The 27,030-nt window shown below is 40.8% G+C and overlaps 1 protein-coding gene across 4 annotated transcripts in view; it reads right to left on the bottom strand.

Moving 5' to 3' along the window:
* The window catches only part of GPRIN3 (GPRIN family member 3), a 62,110-nt gene that overhangs the window by 26,010 nt on the left and 9,070 nt on the right, over positions 1–27,030 (bottom strand). Inside the window, exon 2 of one of the 4 annotated variants that reach the window (XM_032332883.1) lies at positions 26,194–26,333. The exons of 1 other annotated variant lie outside the window; for it this stretch is intronic. The gene's annotated coding sequence lies outside the window, so the exon portion shown is untranslated. Of the gene's footprint in view, positions 1–26,193; positions 26,945–27,030 lie in introns of those variants that run through there. 2 more of the 4 variants (XM_032332882.1, XM_032332881.1) reach the window with 2 other exon arrangements.

Here is a 27,030-nt window from a genome sequence, read left to right on the forward strand (position 1 = left end):
CTCTGGCAGTTTTCTCCCCCAGCCAACATGATAATAATTGCATCCACTTTTGGAGGAGGAGTGGAATGCAGCTCTCCTTCCTCCTCACTCCCTTCCTACCGGCTCCACAAAGAACTGCAGAAAAAAAGATGGTTGTTATTTATACCTTCCTTAATGAAAGAGACCTTTGTTTGCCTTCGTGGTCACGTCACAGGAATGACAAACTGTGACACCGTCACTGTAATGCAATCGGGACCCTAATCAGACTGGTTAATATTTGCAGATACATTTCACAAAGAAACAGGAAAAACAAAACCCCAGTCTGTCTGACTGGTCTTAGCCCTGGACCAGTTTTATGTAGAGCCCTCAGCTCCATAATGAATAACGTCTATAATTAACGTAGGCCAGGCAGGCAATTGCAAGGGAAAGTTCTGTGAGTCTTACCTGCCGCAGGAGAATCGAATTCTAGTAAATTCTTGCTTAAATCAGTAGAATAGGGATGAACAGTGTAACCCGCCTTGATACCAAGAACTACCATGTCCCTGGGCCGCACAGAAAATAACATAGAGTATTTTCTGATATTAAACAATGAATTTTGAACACAACAATCATTCTTTCACAAATATTTACTGGTCACCTATTATGCACCAGGTATGATCATGTATAATTATATTTTATACAATTTTTACTTATTCTGCATATTTTCTATATCCTGATCTTTAGGTCCTTTTAGGAATACTTATTTTAATTCAAGTATTGTAGCTTTTGCTAATGGTATTCCAGTCTATATTTTAATGCAATCTTTCTTAATTATAGATCTCCTTCATTAATTGCTGTTGCACTAGCCACTTTTACTGCTACCTAGAATTTGAATTTCCTTTTCCTTATTATTTATGTATGCTAAGAGACTAGACGAAAAAGATGCCATCAGCAGTTAGTATCTTTTTAAAAATGTTTACAGCAGAAATAGATACATTTGCTAGGTATCTTTTTTATAGGACTTTATAAAAATGGAAGGATATGCCAAAATGGCCCAAGAGGAGAGGGACAGAAGTGAGGTAGAAGGATAAGGAGAAATGAATTATCATTTAATTAACGTAAAAAAGGGAACTTTAAAGGACAGAGCTCATAAACCGAGTTGAGAAATATGATTAATTAACCATCAGCAATATGAGGGGAAGGTACAGAGATTTCCCATATACAACTGATAAACCTACAATGACACATCATAATTACCCAATGACAACTGTTTACATTAGGGTTCATTCTTGGCCTTGTGCATTCTGTGGGTTTGGTCAAATGTACAATGATATATATCCATCATCATAATATCATACAGGGTATTTTCACAGCCCTGGAAATCTGGGCTGCACCTGTTTCTTCCTTTCTTCACCTCTCCCCTGCCCCCACCAACTCCTGGAAAACAACTGATCTTTTCACTGTCTTCCATTATTTTGTTTTTTGCAAAATTTCAGATAGAATCCTAAAGGCTTCTTTCACTCAATAATATGGAATTAAAATTCCTCTGACTTTTCATGGGATTTCGTTTCTTCTTAGCACCAAGTAATACTCTACTGTCTGGATGTACCATAGTTTATTTATCCTTTTACTCACCAAAAGCCAACTTGGCTTCTTCCAAGTTTTGGCAATTATGAGTAAAACTTCCATAAACATCCATGTGCAGGTTTTTGTGTGGATATAAATTTTCATCTCTTTTGGGTAAATACCAAACAGTGTTACTGCTGGATTGTATGGTAAAAACCTGCCAAATTGTCTTTCAAAGCAGCTGTGCCATTTTGCATTCCCAGCGGCAATGAATAAGTTCCCACTGCTCTCCATATTCTTGTCAGTATTTAGTGTTGTCATTGTTTTGGATTTTAGCCATTGTAATTAGTGTATGTATAAATTTATATTTTCCTGATGACATACAATGTGAAGCATCTTCTCTTAAGCTGGTTTGCTATCTGTAGGTCTTCTTTGGTGAAGTGTCTGTTAAGCCCTTTGGCCCATTTTTCTGGTTGGTGTCTTATTGTTGAGTTTTAAGAGTTCTTTGTATATTTTGAATAACAGTATTATATCAGATGTATCTTTGCAAATATTTGCAATAATGTCTCTTGTTGATCAAATATCAGTCTGTATCGTGTCTTCTAATTCCTTTGACATTATCTTTTGCATAGCAGAAGCTTTTAATGTAATGAGATGCAGCTTATCAGTTCTTTCATGGATGATGCCTTTGGTGTTGTATCTAAAATATCATTGTTATACCCAAGGTCATCTAGGTTTTCTTCTAGGGATTTTGTATTTTACATTTAACATTTAGGTCTATGACCTATTTTGAGTTAATTTTTGTAAAGGGTGTAAGGTTTGCATATAGATTCATTTTCCATTTCTTTTTTATTTTTGCACACGGATGTCCAGTTTTTCCAGCACCATTTGTTGAAAAGACTATCTTTGATCCATTATATTATCTTTGCAATATAACTGACTATATTTGTGGGCCTATTGCTAGACTCTGACAACACCAATTTTCCTTGATCTATTTATCTATTCTTTCACCAATATCAGATTGTCTTGATGACTTTAGCTTTATACTAAGTCTTGAATTTGGACAGAGTTAGTCCTCCAACTTTGTTCTCCCTCAATACTGTGTTGGCTATTCTAGGAATTTTGCCTCTCCATATAAACTTCAGAATGAGTTTGTTGATATCAAAATAACTTACTAGGATTTTGACTGGTATTTCATTGAATCTATAGATCAAATTGAGAACTGACATCTTGACAATGTTGAGTCTATCCATGAATATGGAATACCTCTCTAGTTAATCAGTTCTTTGATTTTGTTCACCAAGTTGTTAGTTTTCTAACATATGGATATTGTACATATTTTGTGAGTTTTATAGCTAAGCATTTCACTTATTTGGGGTGCTAATGTAAATGACAGTTAATTTTTTAAAGGTTTTATTTATTTATTTATTTGAAAGAGAGAGAGAGAGAGAGAGAGAGGGAGAGATTGAGAGAATGACTGGGAGGAGGGGCAGAGAGGGAAGCAGACTCTCTGCAGAGCAGGAAGCCCAACTCTGTACTCCATCCCAGGACTCTGGGATCATGACCTGAGCCAAAGGCAGATGCCCAACCAATTGAGCCACCCAGGCACCCAATTTCTTTTAAAAAGCTAGATAGCTCTCTTATGTTCTCTACAGAAACCACAGTAATCTGTTACACATGAGAAATATATTCTCCCTTCACCCCACCTGAAGCCTTTAAGAATAAAAGCAAAGAAACATAAATGCATTAAAAGGTAAATGTGAGTATACTGGGCTGTAAAGAAATGAAGAAAAAAGTTACAGTTTATTATTGTCAGACATACTGACATAGTGCAGTGTTTTCCAGCCTCTTCCCTATTATTCCTGTGATGGGAGTTCAAAGGCAAAGGTATCATTTCTCCTACCCTTATTTGTGGAGTGGGCATGTTGGCTGGGTAGAGCTCTGCTTGCTGAAAACCCAGCAGAAGATGGACTCCTGCAGCTCTAGATGGAACACATAATTAATATTCCCATAGTGGGGGTGTCTGGGTTGCTCAGTTTGTTAAACATCCAACTCTTAACTTTGGTTCACAGTCTTGGGATCATGGGATTGAGCATGAATTCTCTCTCTCTCTCTCCCTCTGCTCACACCTGCCCCCTGGACCCTGTGCATGCACACTTTCTCTCTCTCTCAAAAAAAATTCCCCATGATGGGGATAGGGAGAATATGTTTGTGAAATGATAGCTCACAAGGATAGGTGTCAAATATGCTTGTTTAGTGGACCTATATATAAAAATTTTCCATTGTAACAATTTTTATTTATTTATTTTTTTTCTGTTCAACAGTTCTTTCTGAAACATAAACTCTCATGTATGTTGGGAGAGGCCTTCATCTCAAACAAACAAAAAATTCTTCTAGAACCATACAACTTAGTAGGGGTATTACAGCCTCAGAAGAGTCCCTTCTCCATCACAGTGGCCTTTGAGGCCAAAGGTGGGTTCTAAGAATGGTTCAGGAATTTTAGATCCCAGCCCAAATGGTGACTAGAGTAGCCAGTGTTCCCTTTATTTGTGAGCTAAACCCCTGCGAGAAGTGTCAGATTCTGTCCTTGTGGGCCCTCTGTCTGGGTGAGGGGCAGGATGATCCTAGGGGGACGCAGGTGTGACCTGCAGGGTCAGAACACTCATCACCATGGGTCAGTCTGCAGTCTACGAACTGGACAGGCCAGGGGAGGGGCCAGGACCTCCAGAGCAAGCAGTACTGAGCTCTTACCTGATTCAGAACCACTTGTGCTTTGCTTGTGCTGACCCAGATGTCACTGCATGTGGGTGCCTATCTATTATCACTCCCCTAATCAGATCTGCAGCTTAGATTTGCCCCTTTTATCATGGAACCTTATAGAGCCAGTCAACAATACTGACTTTCAGATTACGTGTCTGCAGGAGATTGTCAGGTCTGCTGGGCCCACTGACTCCCCGGCCACCCGACGTGGACATCTTGGTCATTCCAAATTCCTGTTTTCCATCATCTGCCCTTGGGTGTCTGAGGCCCCAGGATATATCATCTTGTCACCAGTTGCTTACTATTTGACTCATAAAATCCAACCTTCATCACTGGATTCCACCCACTGTAAAGACTGTGATCATTGGTAACCTTGAGGTGGATGGATCCAAAAGACTCTGGCTTTTATCTTAGTTGACTTCTTAGTCACCTTCAACATATGCCTCTTTCTTCTTTGAAATACATGCTTTTCATGGCCTCCATGACCCATAGTCTATTTAGTTGTTGTTGCTGTTTTTCCTGTCTTACCCATCTTGAGTAACTTTTTGTCCTCAACTCTGAATGCCAGATTTATTCTTTGGCCTTTTCCACTACCTTCTTTCCTCCCTGGGGATCATACCTAATCCCACAGCTTTATAACCCACCTTACCCACCTTATCAGTTACCTATTGCTGCAATATTACTATGTCACAAACCACCCTGAAACTCAGTATCAGACAGCCGTGAGTATTTTCAGAGTGAGAAAATTGAGGACCTATGAGAAAAATTAACTTCTAGGAGACATAAGTGACGTGAGCCTCTAAACCTGCACACTGCATTTTCCACAGTCTTCAGGGAACTTAGAAAGAAACCATCATAGCCACCTCACTTCTAACAACAGCCATTGCCAAACAATCACAAGAGCCTTTAATATCTCTAGCTAATCTCCTTTATTTGACTTTTAAATGAGAACATTTATCATTCGCCATAGCTATAATATATTCTATTTTCCTCCTCTCTTCAAACCACTGTAAATGGCCACTCCCTATAGAGTTATTAATTATATACACATCTTCAAGTTTGGTATAACGAAATGTTACTCGTTTGAAATAAAGGAGGTGTCCATTAGGATTCCTTGGTAGCACATAGCAATAAATGATCCTGGCTAACTTACAGAGAACTTTATAATAATAACAAACATCTATTGCATTTACTCTGATTAGCCACTGTTCTACGCGCTGGGTTCATTAATTCCTAGAAACCCAAACCCAAGCTGTGTGGCTCCAGAGTCTTGGGCACTACAGCCTACCCAAGATTATGGGGAAGTCAAAGAATGAAAGGGAAGGCTACAAAGGTAGGTTCAAAAGATAGTAGAAACCAGGGTATATCTCTATCATCAGGGATAAGTGAATTCTAATTATCCCCCCAGACACCTGTGTAAGTTAAATGCTCCAGATTCAAAAGTCCGGGGAAAGGGACCCAATTAGTCCTTATATAGGAGAGGGCAGGACACCTTAACTGATAGTTCTATTAAGGCTGCAGGAGGAGGGGAAAAATCAATTCCCCAAGAGGAAATGGGGGTGTTGTTATAAAAGCACGGGGATTTGGGAGAAGTGGGCAGCAAAAAACAAAACAAAACAAAACAAAACAAAACAAAAAACAAAATCCATTACGTGGAGCTTGAAGGAAAGGAGATTTTTATTCATTTTAACAAAAAGTTCATGGTGGCATTTGTGTGACATCCCTCAATTCCTTTCAGAACATGTCCTCAGTGGACAACCTTATTTAGAAGAGAGACCTGTACTCCTTTCCTGCTACTACCCCTGCTCTAAGCCCACTTAGAGTTCAAGTTCTCCCCCTTGAGCTGGATCACAGAATGGCTGAATATCTATCATCACTGAAACACTCATCCCTAAGCCCATGCAGCTATCGAGTCCTACATAATTCCTATATGGCTCTGCCTCCTTCACAGTCCAACTTGCTTAAAAGACAGTCTACAGTCCCTATGGCCCCTTCCTGCAGTTACTCCCCAGACTATCATCTTGATTCTTCCTTGATCGTTCCTGCATTCTATCAACACTGCCCTTGCTAAAGTCACGAAAGACTGGATTTTGCCAAAACAAATAAACACCTTCTCTCCTTATCTTGACTTCTCTGCACACAGCATTTGACATTCGGAGCACTCTGTCCTTCTGGAAGCTCTATTATCTATGATATGCTCACTTGGTTTTCCTCTTTTCTCTACGGAAGTCCTTCTTAATGCCACTCTTTGGTTCTTTTTTTCCTCAGCTCATTTCCTAAATATTGGCATTTCCTAGACTTTCTGCTCTTCTCACTTCAGGCATTCAACCTGGGGGACACAATTACTTATATATTCATCAATCTCAAATTCACCTCCAGCCAGAACTGGAGACCTCACAAAATTTCCAGAAGAGCAGCTCTCCATTTAGAAGGGTTACTGAGACCTCAAATATAGGTATGTCCAAAAACTCACCCACTCTTACCTCTAAGCATATTCCTTCTTTTAATTATCTCAGCCAATGTTACCTCCATCTTTTCACTTGAGCCAGAAACTTCAAAACCACTCTGGCCTCTCTCTTCTCCTTTCTCACATGTCACTAACTACGATCCTTACAGATCCTTCTTTTTAAGTATCTCCTCTATCTACCACCACCTCTTATCTAGTCTTCCTACTGCTGGTATAATGTAGACACTTAGCATTTCTGGCCAGAATTGTTTTAAGGACTTGCTATATCATCCCTCTGCCTCCAATCTGTACCTTCTTCAGTTTTCCACATGGCTGCCAGAAGAGATTTTTCTAAAATGCAAATATGATCATGTAGCTTCCAGAATTAAACTCCTTCAATGATATCCACACATTCCACAAGGAAGTTCAAATTCCTGTACTTAGCACACAGGTTCTTTGTGATGAGACTCCTGTTACCTCTGAAGATTCATAACTTGGTTGGATCCTGAGCATTTCAATCCAACCATTAAGAAGGGTCTATGGTTGCCCAAACATGTCAGAGCTTCTCCATCTTCATCCATACTGTTTCCTATATCTTGAATGCCCTCTATACACTGGATTGAACACTGTCTCCTAAAATTTAGGTCCACCTGCAACCTGTGAATGTGACCTGACCAATAAACAGGGTCTTTGTAGCTATAAACCATTGAAGAGGAGGTCATCCTGGGTTAGGGTGGGTGACTGGTGTCCCTTCACCAAAAAAAAGAAGAAGAAGGAGGAGGAAATTTGGACACAGAGACACACAGCTGGGGAGGTCTCGTGAAGACACAAGCAGAGGTTGCAGAAGTGTGTCTACAAATCAAGGAACACTGAGGATCGCTGAAAACCGTCAGAAGCAAGGAGAGAGACGTGGAACACTTTCTCCCTCAGAGTCACTGGAAAAAATCACTGGAAAAAAGTCACTGGAAAAAAGCCTGCTGACATCTTAATCTCAGACTTCTAGCTTACAATCCAGTGTGAGAATAAATTCCTATTGTTTTAAGCCACATAGTTTGCGGTATTTTATTTTGGTGACTCTAGGAGACTAATACACCCTCCCTACTCTTTCTCCCTTGCTAACCTCAATTCAGCTTAGCATCTCTCTGGCAAGCTTTCCTTGTGCTTTCTCACTCTCAAGTCTTGGATGTCTTTCTTTTGTTTTCCCATTGCACCTATGCATATCTCTCTCTGCTATAACACACTGCTATGCTGTCATTGTTAGGTTTTTGTTCCTTGTGTTTTCTTGGTTAGGTGATAAGCTCCAGGAGCATTGAGAGGTTGCCTACCTGGCAGCCCCAGAATCCTGCAGGGTACTGGCAAGAAAAAAAGGTGTGCAGTTAACATTTAGTGAATGTTAACATGCCTCGAAAGAAGTGTGATTTCATTTCCTTCAAATGGAACATTACAAATCACCAAGTAGAGAGGATATAAGTAAATGGGAAAAATAAGATTTCACATAAGGCCAACAAGGTGCAATGAACTGATAATGAAATTACTTTAACATGAAAGAAGAGCTGTTTGTATCACTGAAGGTAATTTTATTCACTAGTACCGATGAGAATCGTGTTCTTGTTATCTCAAATTATGAATTATTTGCTCTGCATTTTTAACTAGAAGTTGACTAGCAGCTTATAATAAGAATAAATATCATATGAATATCTAAGTAACACAACTATCCTTCATAAACAATAAAATAAATGGAAGTCCGGAAGCTTGACATCATGTCTGACCATCCCGCAGTTGTGGTGTAAATTCCTTGCTTGCTTCAGTGGTGTAAATTCCTTATTGGGTAAACCCACAGGTTTACAGGAGCTCATTAGGGAAGGATCCATCCACAGTATGTAAGATGTCAGCCTGAGTCTTACTTGTCAGATATGTCAGCCCTTTATTCACTAAAAATGACCTCTTCATGGCCTGAAGTGGCTTTGTGGGCTCTCACCACTTTGTTATTATGGGAATTATAAGTCAGTCTCAGCATTTATGTGACAGACCTCACAAATATGTGGAAGTTTGCCTAATAAAGATATAAAAGCTGGACTCATTTACTTTCAAGAATTCATTAATCTAATTATTTGCTATACATACAATTATAGTTACCTCAGACAGTAATGCAGGCCATTTTTTTTTCTAAAAGTGGTAAGAATGTCAGCCACATCTATTCTGGCCTCAGAAGACCACCTGTGATTAAAATTAACAAAAGTTGTCAAGGGCTTTAGCATTTTGACTGTAGAAGATCTTGCTTAATTGAAGGCCAGGAAAAGAGATTAAAGTAGGACCTTCTCAATAGTTACTTTTCTTATTCAGTCAACTGTTATGCAGCTAAACAAAGGGCCTGAACTACCATGAAGCAGGCTACATATTTTGGCCATGTCAGCTAGTTTAACACAGACGAGTGCTGGGCCTGTAGTAGGTACCAGACGGCCACAGAGCTGAGCAAGACACAATACCTGACTTCAGGGGCTGGCATCTGCCGGGGTCAAAGGCAATTTCAGTGCCAGAAATTTTAATAGTAACCAAGGAAGGGAAGGACTCCGTACATCTTGTGCAATCAGGAAAGGCTTCCTGGGCAACCTGCGGAGACTTGCGACGATACTGAGAAGGTAAAAGCATCCGAAACAGTGTAAATAATCCCACAGATCATGGGACACACTACATGGCTTTGGGAATTGCTGCACGTTTAATCAAGAGTGGGGAGGAAGGAGAAATAGAAAGGTGGAAATAAAGTTATTTAGGTGTATTTTATATAGGTGACACTTGAACATGTATACTAACTCATTAATTCACTCATCAAACATTTATGGAGTAGTCGCTATGTCCCAGGCATCGAGAATATAGTCGTGAATATACCAGTCTTCCCCTTCAGGAAGCTCTCATCTAGAGGCGAAGGCAGAAACCTAAAGGATTGATTGGAAACCAGCTAGCGGGCCCCTTGAAAGAGGAAGGGACAGGGTGTTTTGAGAGCACAGTGTTAGCGCATCCAAAGGAGGAGCCACCCAGGGCCTCTGAGTGTAAACAATAGCAAAACCCTCTTGTGAGCCCAGCAGGAGCTTGCCAGTGGGAAGGACAGGGCACTTCAGGCGCCCATGAACAACAACGCGTGAGCAGATGCACAGAAGGGAGAGACAGCCTGTTGGGAGGAGTGGCTGTGGGTGGGGTGGGGTTGCAACAATAAGTGAGCGTTGCTAGAGCTCCAGATGCGAGGCTGATGGCATACAGCCGCCATCTGTCAAGAGATGGGGCGAAGGGCAGCGGCCAAGGGAGACTGTGGTAGAAGGGTATGTCTTTTCCCCAGGTCACGGGCCGTCACCGAGGGTTGGATGGGCAGCTGGTAAGGACCAGAGGAAGGGGGACCTGTGGGAAGGCTACTGCAGGAGGAACTGTAAGAACGAGGGCTGTGATCACAGGAAAAGAGAGGTAGGGATGGATCCAGAAACATGAAAGAGGTCAAATCACCTGTGCAGTGACTGACTAGATGTGAAAGAGGAGACAGAGGGAACATCCAAGGCTTCAAGATGAGGCAGGAAGGTAACGGCATGATATGGTCGGTGCTGCAACAGATGTATTCACAGAGTACCCCATATAAGTCTGTGAGGTAAGGGAACCAGCTACCTTGAGGGGAGTTCTGGAAAGCTTTGCTGAGCAAAATGATCCCCTGAGCTGAAATCTGAAGGATGTAGAGTCATCCAAGTGAAGGAGAAGGTTGATGAAAGGAGGCCTCCCAAGGCAAAGAAAGCAGCACGAGCAGAGGGAGAAGATCGAAAACTATATATTAGAGAATGATCAGCAGTTCAGAATTCCTCTGTCTTGGACCTTCTGGAAACATTTCTCTGTGTGAGAGGCTATAGGTTTTCAATTAATTAATCATTTTCTAGCTTGACTACAGACATGGCGGTTAAGAGTGTGCTTGTAGGATCAGATGGTTTGCAGTCACACCTAGCTTGCCACTTACCAGCTGTGTGATCTTGGGGAAACGTCTTAACTCTTCAGTGCCTAAGGATTCTAACACTTGCAACGCAGACATGAAAACAGCACCTACTTCCCATAGGGTTCTTGTATGTTCTCAGGTTCTCAGAAGAAAACGTGGTGCTAGCGTTAGCTAGCAGGCAGCAGCAGTACCAGTGAGAGAGGTAGCAGAATTACTGGGGTTTTCTTATTAATACAAACTTAGTACCAGGTTTACCTTGCAAGTCACCTGTCCCTGCCATATCCCTGCCTTCTCATCCCATCCACTCCATCACCATGGTACAACCCAAGGATCATGGTCCATAACCTGCCATTTTAATTTTGAAAATAATGTGTTGGAAACCTTAGGCTGCATTTGCAAAGCTCTTAATTCTCTACTCTGTCATACAATTCACGGCTTTTTATTTTTCTCAGATCTTACTGACTCCTTTCTCCATAGATAGTCCTAAAACAAATTACTCAAGATTCTCCTGTGTGCAAACTGAAACTGACACGGGAAAGAGGCAGATAAAGTACATGAGTGTATCCAAGAAGAACAATGGAGGACTGGGTGTTCGGGAGGGAATCATCACAGACGAGCTGCTTGTTAGAATGTTCACTCTTTGCCTAAATCTGCAACTCCACTGTCCCAACAGCTTGACTTATCTTCAGTGGAAAAAGAAGTAATACACTAGGTTTTCAATTAATTAATCATTTTCTAGCTTGACTTCATCGGTTGCTCATGTTCTCCCTCTCTCCCTTTTTCTTATGCAGAACATATTTTTTTCCCTTAACTTTTAGACATTTTCCTCTTTCTAGAGGTGGCTCAACCACACTCATTTTTTTTTTTCTCAGACTGAAGGAATATGTTCTCCTTAGGCATACACACATAAAAATCAAGAGAACACGATGCTTGAGGGGTTGTTGTATTCTCTGAATGTGTTCACAAGAGCAGTAAGAGGAAGTAGAAGTTAGGCGGAACACTAATTTGCAAAATATTAAAATGTTCATTCCAAAGCCCAACTTGCTTCAATGAAACTATGGTTTTTGCTAACCTTCTTGTTAAAGTCGTACAGATGATGGTATCAGGTGGGTGATGCGCATTATTATTGTTGTTGTTGTTGTTGTTAAAGATTTATTTATTATAGAGAGAGAAAGAAAGAGAACATGCATGCAGGAGCAGAGGGAAGGGCAGAGGGAGAGAGAGAGAGAGAGAGAGAGAGAATCCTGAGGCAGATTCCTTGATGAGCCTGGAGCCTGACTTGGGGCTCGATCCCATGACCCTGAGATCAGGACCTGAGCCAAAATCAAGAGTCAAATGCTCAACTGACTGACCCACCCAGGCACCCCGGGTCACGCTCATTATAACCCCTGTATAATAATCCCCAAATCACGTACTGTTTTTGATTTCTTATTCTCTGTCCGGGGGTTGCTTCAGAATGGCTTTGATATTTCCCTTTCAGCCAAATTCACGGTCACTGAAGGTTCTGTGGACTGAGATAAACCTGGCCTTATTCCGCTAGGGTTCACCAAATTTCCTAAATACATTTGTTTGTTTGTTTGTTTCTAGTACCTTGGCTGCTACTTGGGAATTAACGTTGGAAATCGCGATGGTTTGTGAAACTCAACCAACTGTAAGGAGCAGGAGCAGGGTTAGGACCGACAGTGTCATAGTCCTTATAATTACCGTGCTTGGAATGTGATAGCTGTTCCATAAATGCTTTTGAAGTGAACTTAAAAAAACAAACAAACAAAAAAAAACCCAAAAAACAATGCTTTCCTAATATTGTTTTTATCACATCAGATATATTTTGTTTTCGTCTGAGAATCCACCTCACATTCAGAAAGCTTACTTTAGAAATATTCAGTTCTTTTGTCTTTTTTCTTTGTGTTTTTAGAATGTGACTCCAATTTCAATTTATTTCCATTTCCTATCTTCTTATACATTAATTTCCTGTCTTTCTCTTTTGTCACTGGTTCCAGAAGCTTCTTAACTTTCAGAATGAATTGAAAATAAAAATCTCAAAGAAGAAAAGTCACACCAAGTACTGACAGGAAAACTGCTCTTTCTCTAATTATATTATGCATAATAAATACCTTAGATACAATAAAGACACTTTAAAAAAATCCAACTGTTAACTTTACAAGGATTTGCAAAGTAGTACCTACAGATAGTACACAGCAACTTATTTTTAAAATCTAATCCAGGGGCGCCTGGGTGGCTCAGTGGGTTAAGCCGCTGCCTTCGGCTCAGGTCATGATCTCAGGGTCTTGGGATCGAGTCCCACATCGGGCTCTCTGCTCAGCAGGGAGCCTGCTTCCTCCTCTCTCTCTGCCTACTTGTGATCTCTCTCTGTCAAATAAATAAATAAAATCTTTAAAAAAATAAAATAAAAAATAAATAAATAAATAAAATCTAATCCAGCCTCAAATTCTTAAGGAATGCTGAACCCGGTGGAAAACTGAACTGAATTCAATAAAACTGAATAAACTAAACTGAATTCAATAAATCCTCATTTATTGAAGATTTCCATGTACTGGGAGTTGTGCTAAGTTTTGTGGGGGCTATGCAAATATATAAAAAAATATAAAAAGCTGGCTTTCAAAATTGAACATTTTAGGGATGGTATCTCCCTAAAAAATGATTTGTCCTAGACATGGAGAGGAAAGGGCTGTGAGTGCAGAAGAACTTAAAAGGATTTTTGGAGGTGTTGGTAAAGACTTTTAAAAATATATACATATACTTTTATTTCCCTAAGCCTTTGAAATTGGGGGTTTATATGTCATTAGAAGTTACATTACTGTGGTTACTACATCCAAACTGGCCAAAGTGGATTGTGTACTGATTCCTAACCCAGGGTAAAGATTAGGTTTTAAAAACCAAGCATTTGGGGCAGGGGGCGGGGATAGCCCAAGCAAAAGATTCAGAGAGAGGAAATCATAGACTTCCTGTGGTCTGGTCCACCGTGGTCAACTCTGCCTGGAGCTTAAGAGTGTATGAAGGAGAAGAGCTGGGCAGGGGTGTAAATGTGGTTCCGGGTGAGATATTCGTTGGGAAACATGGCTCTAGGCCCAAGTCTATGAGGAACAGATTTTATTATTTTTTTTAAGATTTTATTTATTTATTTGACAGACAGATCATAAGTAGGCAGAGGCAGGCAGAGAGAGAGAGAGACAGGAAAGGAAGCAGGCTCCCCAGTGAGCGGAGAGCCCGATGTGGGGCTTGATCCCAGAACCCTGGGATCACGACCCAAGCCGAAGGCAGAGGCTTTAATCCACTGAGCCACCCAGGTGCCCCAAGGAACAGATTTTAATACCAGGTTAAGAAATTGAATTTTATTTCAGAAATTATTTCAAAGTTCTATACCTTGAAATAAGTGAAAAAAATGAATGATTCCATTAACTGGAATGTGTAACATAAGGGGGAAAATAATGTGTGTGTTTAGAAGTGTTTTTGAATATTAGGAAAATCATAATAAAGCCTAAAGTAAGAAAGATTTGATAGGCTGATTCCTGATAATTTTGACTTTTAGTAATTACTGAAAATATAGAAAAAAGTTTGCTCTGGTTTCAGTGTTGGACCAGCAAACACGTCAGTTGCGGGGCGGGGGTGCGGGGGGCAGCGGTGGGACGTTTTGTCAATTTCCTTGGGAGTTCACACACTTTTGACTAATGATTGTAACATGTGGAATGACATGCCATTGAATTTCAGAGTCTCCTGGGTCCTTAAGAGTTCATGGAATCCTGCTCCTTGCCTTGTATATGCTTCCCCAGGGCAACTACAGTGGTCCCTGAGCCTTTTCTGCTTTCTCACTGCGTGTCCCTAACTGCATACATTTTCAAGGTGGCTGATTCGAGGTGAGACACGAGGTGTGATCCTGGAAAGGAGGGTTTTTGTTTTTGTTTTTTCCCCTCTTTAAAAAGCAAAGTGGTTCTTCTATGAATCAAAGCATAGACGCCCAGCCTCTTAGATTAAAAAAATAAAAAAAAAATAATCAATACAGCACAAATAGATTTGGTAGTGGTTGTTTGCTGTCCTGGTCACTTATTCCCAAGATAAATTGTGTGTATCAAACCAACTCAATTTTCTGGGTCAACAAGGTTTTCAGTGCCACCTTCAGGTCTGAAATTCAGCATTAATTCCGCACAAATGATGGATTCCTCATTAGGGCAGAAGAAAGCAGACGAGCAAGTTCTTCTTACCCCATATAACTTGCTATATTATTCAACATTGGCCTGGATAGGAGAATTTTGTTTTTCCGTGCCCGGCACCCTAATGAGAGTTGCCGAGAAACACTATGCTCTTGTCAGAACAGTATGGAGCTCTTCTAAAACTAGAATGGAGCTACATCTTACCCTTTAAAGGTCAGGAGACATTATTATGCAGCAAATTTAGCCTATGATTTATCTTTTAGAAAGGCAACAGCCCCCCCGCCACAAAACCCACAAGGTTTGGGTTACATTTTTTAAAATTCCTAAAAGATACTGAAAATGAGAATATATTTCCAATAACAGTACAAATAAGAGCTCCAATTTTTAAGCCTACTATTCATAAGGTATTAGACTAAGTACTGTCTCTTATTTACTCTCCACAACACACCAGCAAGGAAGGTATTATTTTCTCAATTTTCTCAATTTTAAAATGAGGGAAGTGGATTTTCTTCCTCATCCCTCTTGAACGCTGGCTCTGTTTTTAACCACTGATTCCCTCTCCCTGACACGGACCTTTGAGACTTTCCTTTCTACTTTTGGGCAGTCCTGTTGTAGCCTTAGATCAAATTTATTCCTTTTCTGACCCCTAAATCCAGGCGTTAGCAGAATCTTCCTCTTCTCTCCTCTTCCTTCTTGTCCTTGGAAACCTCTTTCACAGCTGGGATATCTAATGGTGCTTATCTAATAGCTGTAATTCCTGGCATCACCCTCTCCCCATGTTCCCATCCTTCTCCAGTTTATTTATTTTTAAAGATTTTATTTATTTATTTGACAGAGAGAGAGAGGGAGAACACAAGCAGGGGGCATGGCAGAGGGGGAGGGAGAAGCAGGCTCCCACTGAGCAGGGAGCTCAAGTTGGGGCTTGATTCCAGGCCCCTGGGATCATGACCTGAGCAGAAGGCAGACACTTAACAACTAAGCCACCCAGGCATCACCTCCACCCCGTCCTCCTCCATTTTAATACCTGCAGGCCAGATATCTGGTGGGCATGTCATGCCAGTCTCCCAAACCACGTCCCACCCAGGATTCGAAATCATTCCGCCAAAATCAACTTTTCCTCCTGACATCTCTATTTCTGTCAATAGCACCAACGTTCTCCCAGTCAGATCTGGCAAAACACGTGGGGCCATGTTGACAGCTCCGACTCCCTCAACCCTGATGTCTATGCAGTCCCCATTCCTGTCACATCTCCGCTAGAAATATCTGCAACTTTCTTTCCAATCACTGGGACTCAAAGAACATACCTCTCACATTATATAGCTTTTAAAAATACACAGAAACTTATGTAATTTGTCCTACAGTTTAGAAGCAGAGTAGGACTTGATCCCGGGGCTTCTGACTCCTGTTTTCCAGGTGGAACATTGCAACGACTCCCTCTCCAAGTCCTGCTCGAGCTGGTCCAGGTGCCCCCCGCACTGTCTCTCTTCTGAGCTCCAACACTGCTTGTACAATCACTAACAGTCACTGTCTTATAATCACTGACAAATGACTTCCTTGAAAAACACAGATCTGATCACCTCGTGCCAGCTCAAAATCCTTCAGTGCCTTCTTCTACTGAAAAATGTTCCACTTAGTCAGCCTGATACCGGAGAAGCCCTCCAGTCTGATTTCAACACAGTTTTGGAACACTGCTTCCCGCAACCCCCTATACTCCAACCTAACTGATCTACTCTCAGGGTCTCAAACATGCTGGAAGCATTTCCCTGCATTCCTCTGCGCAGGATATGACTTCTTGGAATGGGTTCTCTGCCTTTGAAAATGCTGTCTTTTTTTTCTTTCATTAATTCCAAAATATTGATGTATGAACAATGTATCAGGGACTATGCCAGACATGGGGGAGGGGGGACTAGTAAATTAGACAGAAAGGATCCATTTCTCTGGGACCTTAGAATCTACTTGGTTCTTAAAGTTCAGGACAAGTGCCACACTCTTTGCAAAATAAACCCTTCCTGATAACCTGTGGCAGGAAGGGATGGTTTCTCCTCCCAATAGCCATAACACAGTGAGAAAACCTATTGCAGGATTTATCATAATCTGACTGAAGGAAGTTACTGAGTCTTATCTCTCACCTAGGTTGTAAGCTCCATTTTTGATGAAGACTCTAAGTAGCTCAATATTTAGCCTTCGCAGCATGTAGCACAGTACTCCGCATATAATAAGACCTCAATAAATGATATTGGAATTAACAGTTGCTCTCAGAGTCCGTGAACACGAGACTGGGGAGAGCAGCACATGCATTCACACACAGTCAGCAGAGGACACAGCAAGCTCACACTCCTCTTGCACCCCTACCAGATGGTTAACATAACATTATTTTAGGCAACAGAATTTGTCAGCTGATATCCAGGGTCCCAGGATACTTGCCTTCTTTCATTTAAAGAGAGTTTTGAGACGGAAACGAACCCAAGATTTCTGGACATCAGAGCACAGATCTGTTCAGTCGGCACATTTTTCTGTGTCAATAAGCAGGGAATAGGATTAGCATCTTCCCCATATGGTCTGTTTTTCTGACTCCAGAACCAGGAAGATGCTAAACTCTGGACCATGATTTAGGCTGAATTTGTTTGGTAAGAATTAAAAATAATCACATAAGTTATATGTACTCCTTTTGGTGTACAGTTCTAGGAGTTTTACAAATGCATGGTTGTATGACCACCACCACCACCGAGATACTGACAGTCCCATCACCTGCTAGAGAAACACCCTATTATTCCTTTGGTGTCAACCCTCCTTTGCTCTTAACCAATCATCTGTCCTTCCACTCCTATGGTTTTACCATTTCATCTCTTTAGAACTGCAATATTTCCACTTCCACATTAAGGCCACACAATACTTCCTCCTCCCCCTCCACTTGAACTTTGTATTATCCTTCCCATGAGAGGACGGAGTCCTTCGTGGGTAAAGAACAAGTCTTAGCCACCTTTGTAGGTAGGATGTGTGGCCACGCCACCCCAAGTGCTGAGACTTGCAACCGTACCAAACAACACATGTTACTGAAATAAATGCTTCTCTGTGATCAGATTAGATCGACACAAACTGACACAACTGGTGTGGACAAACCTAATCTCATTTGCCCAAGTTTATCACTTGTCTTATGCCATAGAAATTTTAACAAAACTTTGCACCTTCCTCCCTTTTCATGGATATTCGATATTTCCATTTTCCTTTGTTTTTGTGAATACTTGTCTAAATTGTAGATGTCTGCTTTCTTGCTTTATCAAGGGGCAAATTGGAAAATATGGTTAGGATGGTGAAATATTATATTTATGGATTTGTGGCAACATGAAAAACAAGATTTTTCTTACTAGTTCTCAAGTAAGAGATTATGAACTATTTATTTTATAAATTATATTACTTACTGGCATTCTTTTTTAAAGATTTTATTTATTTATTTGACAAACAGAGATCACAAGTAGGCAGAGAGATAGAGAGGAGGAAGCAGGCTCCCCGTGAAGAAGAGCCGCAGATGTGGGGCTCGATCCCAAGACCCTGGGATCATGACCTGAGCCGAAGGCAGAGTCTTTAACCCACTGAGTCACCCAGGTGTCCCACTTACTGGCATTTTTTTTAAAATGAGCTATAACTGACATATATTGTTATTATCATTTCAGAAGTACAACATAAGGATGTGATATTTGTATGTACTGCAGAATGATCACAACAGTGTCTAGTTAACAGGCAACACCATACTGCTACAAATCTTTTTCTTGTAATGAGAAATTTTAAGGTCTATTCTCTCGGCAATTTTCAAACATGCAACACAATATTATTCACTAGAGTCCCCACACTGTACAGTATATTCCTAGGACCAATTTATTTCATAACTGGAAGTTTGTGCCCTTTGACCTCTTTCACCCATTTCACTCCCACCCCCACCTCGGGCAACCACACTCTGTTCTCTGTATCTATGAGCTCATTTTGGTTTGTGTTCTTTTGTTTTATTAGATTCCACTTATAAGTGAAATCATATGATCTCACTTTGTCTTTGTCAGACTTATTTCACTTAACATAATGCCCTTGAGTTCCATCCATGTTCTTGCAAATGACAAGATTTCTTTTTAATGGCCGAATAATATTCCTCTGTGTGTGTGTGTAAAATCACATTTTCTTTACCTGTCCATTCATCAATGACACTTAAGTTACTTGACTACTGCAAATAATGCTGTAGTGACTATCGCAGTGCAGATATCTTTTCAAGTTAGTGTTTCATTACCCTCAGATAAATACCCAGAAGTAGAACTGTTGGATCATACGGTACTTTCATTTTTAATTTAATTTTTTGAGGAACCTCCATACTGTTTCCCCACAGTGCCTACACCCAATTACATTCCAACCAAAGCTGCACAAGGGTGTCCTTTTCTCTACATCCTCTCCAATGTTTGTTATTTCTTGTCTTTTTAAAAAACAGCCATTCTAACAGATGTGAAGTGATCTCATTGTGGTTTTGAATTTGTATTTCCCTGATGATTAGTGATGCTGAGCACCTATTAGTCATCGGTCTGTCTTCTTTGAAAAAATGTCTATTCAGATCCTCTACCCGTTTTTTTAAAAAAATTGGGTTGATTATTTTTATTTTTTTGCCATTTGCTTGCACTTCAATGTACTTTTTAGGTGAGACAGAAAAAGTTGGAGTTACAGGGGGAGCCTATCTGTAGATATCATTCATCTAGTGAGCTGGGGGGGGAAAGGGGGGTTGAGAATCCATGATAAAGACTCAAAGAATCTCAAAAATGGATGTGTCTTGGAAGTGCCACAGGCCAGCCTCTTAGTCATTACAGGAATCCTGACTATAACATCTGGCTGAATAGTTCCACCACTGGTAAGCTCACCACATAATATGGCCCCACAGCATACATCCTCACACCCAAGAGTTTCAGAACAAACCAAATAAATAAAAGAAACACTGGAAGGCCGTTCGTTTTTCTGTAACATTATATTACATTAACCTTCTGTAGTACCTACAGAAATCTAAAAATGGAGTTTGGAATCTACTGTGGCAGAAAGCATCCTTGCATCACCCAGCCATGGGCAGAGTCAATTTCACCAACCTTTCCACTGCAAGATGATATATAATTTGAGGAGATGAGCTCAGCGCCTTAAATGACATGAATCTTAGAACCTTTTCTTTTATAGATAGCTCTTTCTGAAATTTTAGTTTTGAATGGAAGTAAACCAACAACTTATAGTTGCAGGTAGAATAAATTTTGTATAAGTCTATAGAAGAAAATGTCTTAAGTATCATCTAGAAGCAGACGGACTCTGAGTCCCATGGAAGAAAAGACTCTCGCAAAACTCAGAAACAAGGGACTTTCTAACCTTAGACATTTCTGTTTCTATTGGCTAGTTTCTGGGGTGGTTTTGTACTAAGCATCCACTTAGCTCAGATGGAAATCCATTCCCAGAATTCCCTTCCCTAAACAGTTCTTCAGTGTAGTTGGCTGTAAGGGAAAACTACGTGGGATCTGGAGGCAGAAGTAGGGCAGCAGCACGACTATGCTTGTAGGGAAACAGTGGCTGTGCATGGATCTTGCAACTCACCATGGTGACATCCAGCAGTAACCAGGCTGCAGGTCCTAGCCCCTCACCACAACCTCTCCCTCAGCCTCTGCCCCTCAGGGCCACCAAGAGCTCCTCAGCGAATGAGGGCCAGCTCCTTCTCCGCTTCTCCCAGGTCACTGAGTTTGGAGGAAATGGGAGTCCAACACGATTCCGCTTTGTCCTATGTGTTCCAGTTTTTCAGGTTCTAGTTTGTCCTTGCTGGGCTCTGCCTCATACCCAGGCTTTCTTTGCCACTGCCAGCTCTGCGAATCTACAATGACCTCAGGCCCAACACCAGATGCTTCCCACAAACTTGTTTTTATAAGCTCCCATGATTGTGTAAGGTGTAAAACTTCTAATAAATCTATTATTCCATACCCACCATAGTGGTTCTGCTTTCCTAATTGATACGGCTTCCATTATATTGCCCCTATTTTCAGAATAGATACTTGGTTATGGGTATTCTTTTTGTGCATGGCTTTCTTTTTAAGAAAAATTATGACAGTATCAAATGCAATAGTACTGATTTATGCAGCCTAAGCATGTTATCTAATTTTACCTTGTTTTTGAGAAAGAGACTTGGAATATGCTCTTTGCTCACTTCCACTCAAAACTACTGGGCTGGGGAACTGGAAGTCTGATCCATGAGCACAGAACAGAGAAAAACTAAAAAAACGAATTTGAAGTTTGTTGCAGTTACCAGAGTTAAAAAACCACCTGGCTAACTCGCTGTTTCTTCAAAATACATTTTAATGTGACATTTGGAAACTTACATCTACTCACGATAAAACAGGAACATTAAAAATTTGAAAAACAATTCCAAGTTCTCAATTTTCATTGCAACGTATGTGCATTGAGAGTCAATACGGTCATGAGTGCTTTAACTTTACTTTAATATTTCTTAATAGTAAGAATTTATGGCCTTTAAAGGCAGAGAAGCATCTTTTCATCTTCACATCCTTACGCATTAGCCCATAGTTAAGACCTTCTTAAACATCGACTGATCTAAGAGCAAATTTCAGCTTCCTGTTTTTTACAGAAAAGAAAGGAGCAGCAGTGCATGAGCAAACAACCACAAGCAACTGCATCTTCTGATGCTTTTCTCACTATTATATAGAAACTTCGGCAGGAAACCACAGCTATATCCTTTTCACCAGTATAGAAAAATCTTATGAATTGCTGGCAAGCATAAAACAGCTCTATTGACATTACATAGACAGTGGAGACAATTTACACTCACCACATCCAGGTGCTTTGCAACATTTCTACAATGTTTCTCAAGGACAAATTCCCAGGAAAAAGTAGTCATAACAGCACTCATACCTTAGCCACTTGTTAAGGGGTAAATGATACAGAAAAACAATAAGCGTCATTGAAATGCAACTCCTCCCTCAATGTAACCGATTTCAAGAAAACATAAATGCTAAAATTTTTCATTTCACTCAAACTTGTAAAGATTTCTAACTGACCAAAGATGCATTATTCTATACTCAAAAATCATGATAGTACTAATTTTTCCCTTTGTATTCAAAAGAGCCCAAGAGTTAGACCTTTCTATTCATGAAATGTACAAGCCACTTTTGTTCAGGAGTTGCATCACACATGTTTTAAATTTCTAATACGAGCCTTGACCATGGGTTTTACCAATGAAGGGACTTTCCAATGGAGAGCTCTTAGTTGCTGAGGAAGTACAAAGAAAAGATTATGGCAGAAGTCCAGGGTTCCAAAGGCTTTAACTTCAATGGGAATAACAGACATGTAAACTCATTTAACACAGAAGACAGAGAGGAGAGACCTCTAGCTTTCTTGCATGTCGACAACACCTACCACAGAAACTCTCCACAGGCTGTTTGTTCCATGAATACATAAGTAAATAAATGAATGCCTAAGTTCTTGGTGGTGATGGAGACAGGGGCTAAGAAGGGCATCTCCAAGTTCCAGAAATGGCTGAAGAGACCCTAAATGCAGAAAACAGGCTGACGATAGAAGAAAAATAAATGGAAGACAATTTCTAAAAACTTGGACATTAAAACTAAAATTGTTCTTAGGAATTTCTGGACCAAGCTTTTCACTTCTAGAGAAAACTGAGGTGCCTTGGGCAATGACATGACCTCAAGTACCTCTTTCCCAGATAGTGACATTTGTGTGCCACTTTCATGATTTTTGCCTTATGGTGCTTCTTATCTACACTATTTTTTTGCCTAACCTTTTTTATTCAATTGACTTTAACTGCTGCACTAGTTGAAAACATTTGCCTACTTAAGAAATGGTAAAACCACATGTTTGATGTGCTAGTAATTTATTTTTCATATAGTATATAGTACACTTGGTTTATGGTATATTTTCAAAATACAGCATTTAAAAATACACTGTTATATGTATTCTTAATATATTTATACTAAAAGAAATTCATTGTTTTACTATTAAATTCATATGTTTTACTATTAAAATAAAAAGTAAATCTGTATGCTACCTAAGATCATCTTACAGGTCACTGATCAGAATCTCCTGCATTTTGAAAACTGGTGCGCTTTACCATGCCATCCCCCAGAACAAGGCATTTGGATTGTGTAACCACACAAAGTGGTAAAGACATTTCCAGATTGATGACAAGAGTCCAGTAATAAGACCAAGGCCCGTAGGGGACTTCTGCCTATTTTTCTTAACTAAAAAAAAATCAATTGCTTTCTAAGGAACTAAAAATAAATTAAGGCAGAAGTCATGGCTTTAAAAACAATTAGTGGATTTTCATCTTCAAAATGGACAGAGATGACGTCTTCATCCCCCTGCCAAATGTCTTTAATTATTAGAAACAGTTTTCAGGGGCACCTGGGTGGCTCAGTGGGTTAAGCCGCTGCCTTCGGCTCAGGTCATGATCCCAGGGTCCTGGGATTGAGCCCCGCATCGGGCTCTCTGCTCAGCAGGGAGCCTGCTTCCTCCTCTCTCTCTGCCTGCCTCTCTGCCTGCTTGTGATCTCTCTCTGTCAAATAAATAAATAAAATCTTTAAAAAAAAAAAAAAAGAAATAGTTTTCAGAAGGAACTTGTCTCAAATGAGCCTTCTGTACACAGACTGCCTTTTTTTCAGCCTTTAATTTGCAACTAGAACACTTAGCTGCAAGCTATAATGAGGAATTGCTCAACTTTCATAAGTAAATGAGTATCTATGATTAAAACATCAATCACAGAAACACTAGTTCTATAAATAGTTCTGAGTCCAAAGTCCATGGGTAGGGCTAAGCACAGGCACACGCTCCCTTGTTCTTGTTCTAGGTCTGTTTGCGCACGTGGATGAGCACGTGACTACCTGATATGTATTTGGTTCTTCTCTTGAGAAACAAAGAAACGCTATTTGCTGAACGTATGTGTTACCTGGATATTTTGATAAAAGATTTTTGTTTTTCAACTCAACCGCCTATACAATGATTTGTAAAGTTTCAGCCTAAAATGTTTGTCTTTGAACTCCCCGCGTTTGCTTAAAGAATGTCTTATTTCTTATTTAGAAGTTTTCAATTTTTTCAGCAACCTAAAATCCGAGATGAAAGAAATCCATCTATAAAATCCAAACTATTCCTCTTCTTTTGACCCAGTGGTAACAATAATTAATAACGTTACTACACTGCAGTGTGGCTCAGTCGTGAAGCCTGTGACCTTTGAAGTCGGACGACTGAATGTGCACACAGCTCAGCTGGCTACTATATGAGGAACCTTGGGCAAGTTTTTAATCTGTTTCCTCATCTCTACAATGGGGGAAGTAATAGTTCAAATCTCATAGATTGGTCTAGATGAGAAATGGGTTTAGCAGGATGTCACCGACAAAAAAGTCTGAAGAATGCTTTGAAAGAGTTTTGAATGTTCTGAAAGAGTTGTAACTCATTAACAAACAGATCTGTCATCTCTCCACCTCCTGTTTCCTTATAGGGGAAAGTAGATGGATGAAGAGAAATGTCCTAGGGTTCTCTTCTGCCCTAGAACCAAGATGTCAAAAATGCCCTAAGTGGTTCCCTCGGGCTCCTGCTCTCCCTTTACCCAACTTTCCTTCCTCTTCCCCATGTGTTTGGCTGGCTTTTCATTCTTTACTGCTTATCATCATTAGTTCTGAAATCTAGGTGCTGCCCTCTTCTCTTACTTCCCCTGTGCCACAGGAAAGGTCCCTTCTCAGTAGGGATGAACATATAAAGGTGGAAGCAATCACCAGGCATTCCAGAGACAGCAATTAGACCACCTGGCCTTCCCAGGTCGTAAGGTGCTGAAGAGGAAGACCACGGAAGAGCGATAAGCACACCTTAGAAAACAAGGATAGCACGAGGACATGGAATATTTCACGGAGCAACTATGAAAACACTTAGGTGTTTTCAGTACCCCAAAATGGGTACATTACCCAATAATGATCTGATTCAAGATCATTTTCCAAGGGTGGAAGTGATCCTTGAGAGTCTAAGCACTAATGCAAAACAGTGGCCTTTAACTTGTCTTAAAATACACTAGTGTATTACAAACCATTTATGAGCAATGGTAAAGTGCCACTGACAGCAAGTGATTTATTAAATGACTAATTTAGAGCCGTTTTCTCTACCGTCAGCTACGCTAATCCCAATGATAAAGTAATTTCTATAATAATGTTACTCTCATTTATCTCACTTGCATTTGTAGGTGTTTTCTTGCATAGAAGAAAAAGGGGGGGTGTGAAGTTATATTGACGTTCTGGTGTACTCATGGGCTGGAAACGACTTATAACATAGAAACTAGGTGCCAGCAGAAACTTAGAAGTTTTCTTAATCTTACACCTGCCTCCTCTTGGTCCTATTTGCTACCCTCTGTTTCTTAGTTGGTTTTTAGCAGAATGAAGTTGAAAGTACGTATGCCTGCATTTTTATTTTTGACAACATTAAGGGAGTGTAGCGTGGCAAAGGCTTCCTCTCATTTTCAAGTTGGCCTGGCTGTGAAGAAAGGAGCCCAGGTGCGGTGCGCAGCTGGCGAAGCTGAGACGAGGGATGGAAAGTAAGTGAATTGCTTGGGCCTAAAGGAAGGAAGAGAGAGGTTCAGGGGTGTCTGTTTGGGACAGAGAAAGAAGCCTGCTTGTGAGGCTGCTCAGGGAATTCCCAAGGAATCCCCAGGAAAAGAGCCCACTCTAACTTTGCTGAGCCGTATTTATTAATATGTTGATGTAGGCCAGGAGTCGGAATTATTTGAGAGTTCAGCCTATGTTTTATTCATTTTTGAATCCCCAGCCCGTAGCGCGGGGCCCAACATATATATCAAGTACTCAACATAAATGTATTAAGTGATCCAAGCCTCCGTCTTCCTTAAATCAGAGCTTCCGCCAGCTCTCTTTCACATTCTATACTTCATCTCCTAAATAAAATCCTATTTCCAGTTTGAGGAATGCTTTTATTGCATTTGCAAAGCAGAAGTAATGGACACATCCCCAATCCATCAAGCTCACATTACGAACTTTTATCATCCCTCCCCGAGAGTTAGACTCACTACTCAAAAGCCACAAACCCCAGAGGGATGATCTTTAAAAACCCATCATTACAATTTTAAACATCCAAATAACCACCAGGGGACTAGGACAAGAGTTCTTCCTACAAGCCTGAAAGTTTCAGTGTAACTAAATCTATGTTATTTAAAGTCACGAAGGAAAATGAACTTTATCCCTAAAGAATTTTAGCACCTGTGGTCTTTTATGTATTATCAAGACATTTCGGGTGATAGCAGGCCTAATACTTACAGACGTGGACCTCATCCTACAAGGAAATGCACTTCGTCCAAAGCAACGGTAGAGGCGAGGTCGCCATGTCGTCTGTTGGCTTCCCCTGCCACTCTTCTCAGTGCTGTCTTCTTGGAGTGAGGCTGCCAAAGCAGGGCACTCTGGGATGAAGAATTCGATGTGAGGATGTTTTTAGAAGCCAGGTAGGAGGCACGATGTGGGGGTGGCACGCAGTGAAGTGTGCACGAGGAAGGAAAGCGGCAGCAGCCGCTGAGAAAGAATGAGATTTGAGAGAGCTATTAATTAAGAGCTTTCTCTACTTCAGAGCTCTGCCCAAGCTTGTCATCTGATTGTCTCCAAAAGGCATCTATCTCTATTTACAACACGAAGAGATCGACTCTGCCACAGTCAGCTCCTGGCGAGCCGTAGCAGCGGAGCAAGGCCACGCCAGCCTGTGGCCAGACTGCGCAGTGATCTGGGCGATGGGCTGACAGCCCCGCCGACTGTCATCGCTAGGTGAGCCCTTCTCAGCTGTACAGACAGAGCCACAAACGGAGATAGGAGTTGACACTACTTCGGACAGTCTGTTCTCAACGGCCGACTGAATGGAATGCGCGGGTTACTTCAAAGACTGAGATGTGCTCTGGGCTTCCAGGAGTCTCTGCAAGTTTGGTATATATCTGAAGAGTTGTACATAACATACAGATAGGGTGCATTTCAAAATACATTGGGGCACGTGGGTGGTTCAGTGGGTTAAGATTCTGCCTTGGGCTCAGGTCATGATTCCAGGGTCCTGGGATGGAGCCTGCTCCTCCCTCTGCCTGCCACTCCCCCTGCTTGTGCTTGCACACTCTCTTT

The sequence above is a fragment of the Mustela erminea genome, chromosome 2 (genome assembly GCF_009829155.1).
Source record: "Mustela erminea isolate mMusErm1 chromosome 2, mMusErm1.Pri, whole genome shotgun sequence".
NCBI classification, from domain to species: domain Eukaryota; kingdom Metazoa; phylum Chordata; class Mammalia; order Carnivora; family Mustelidae; genus Mustela; species Mustela erminea.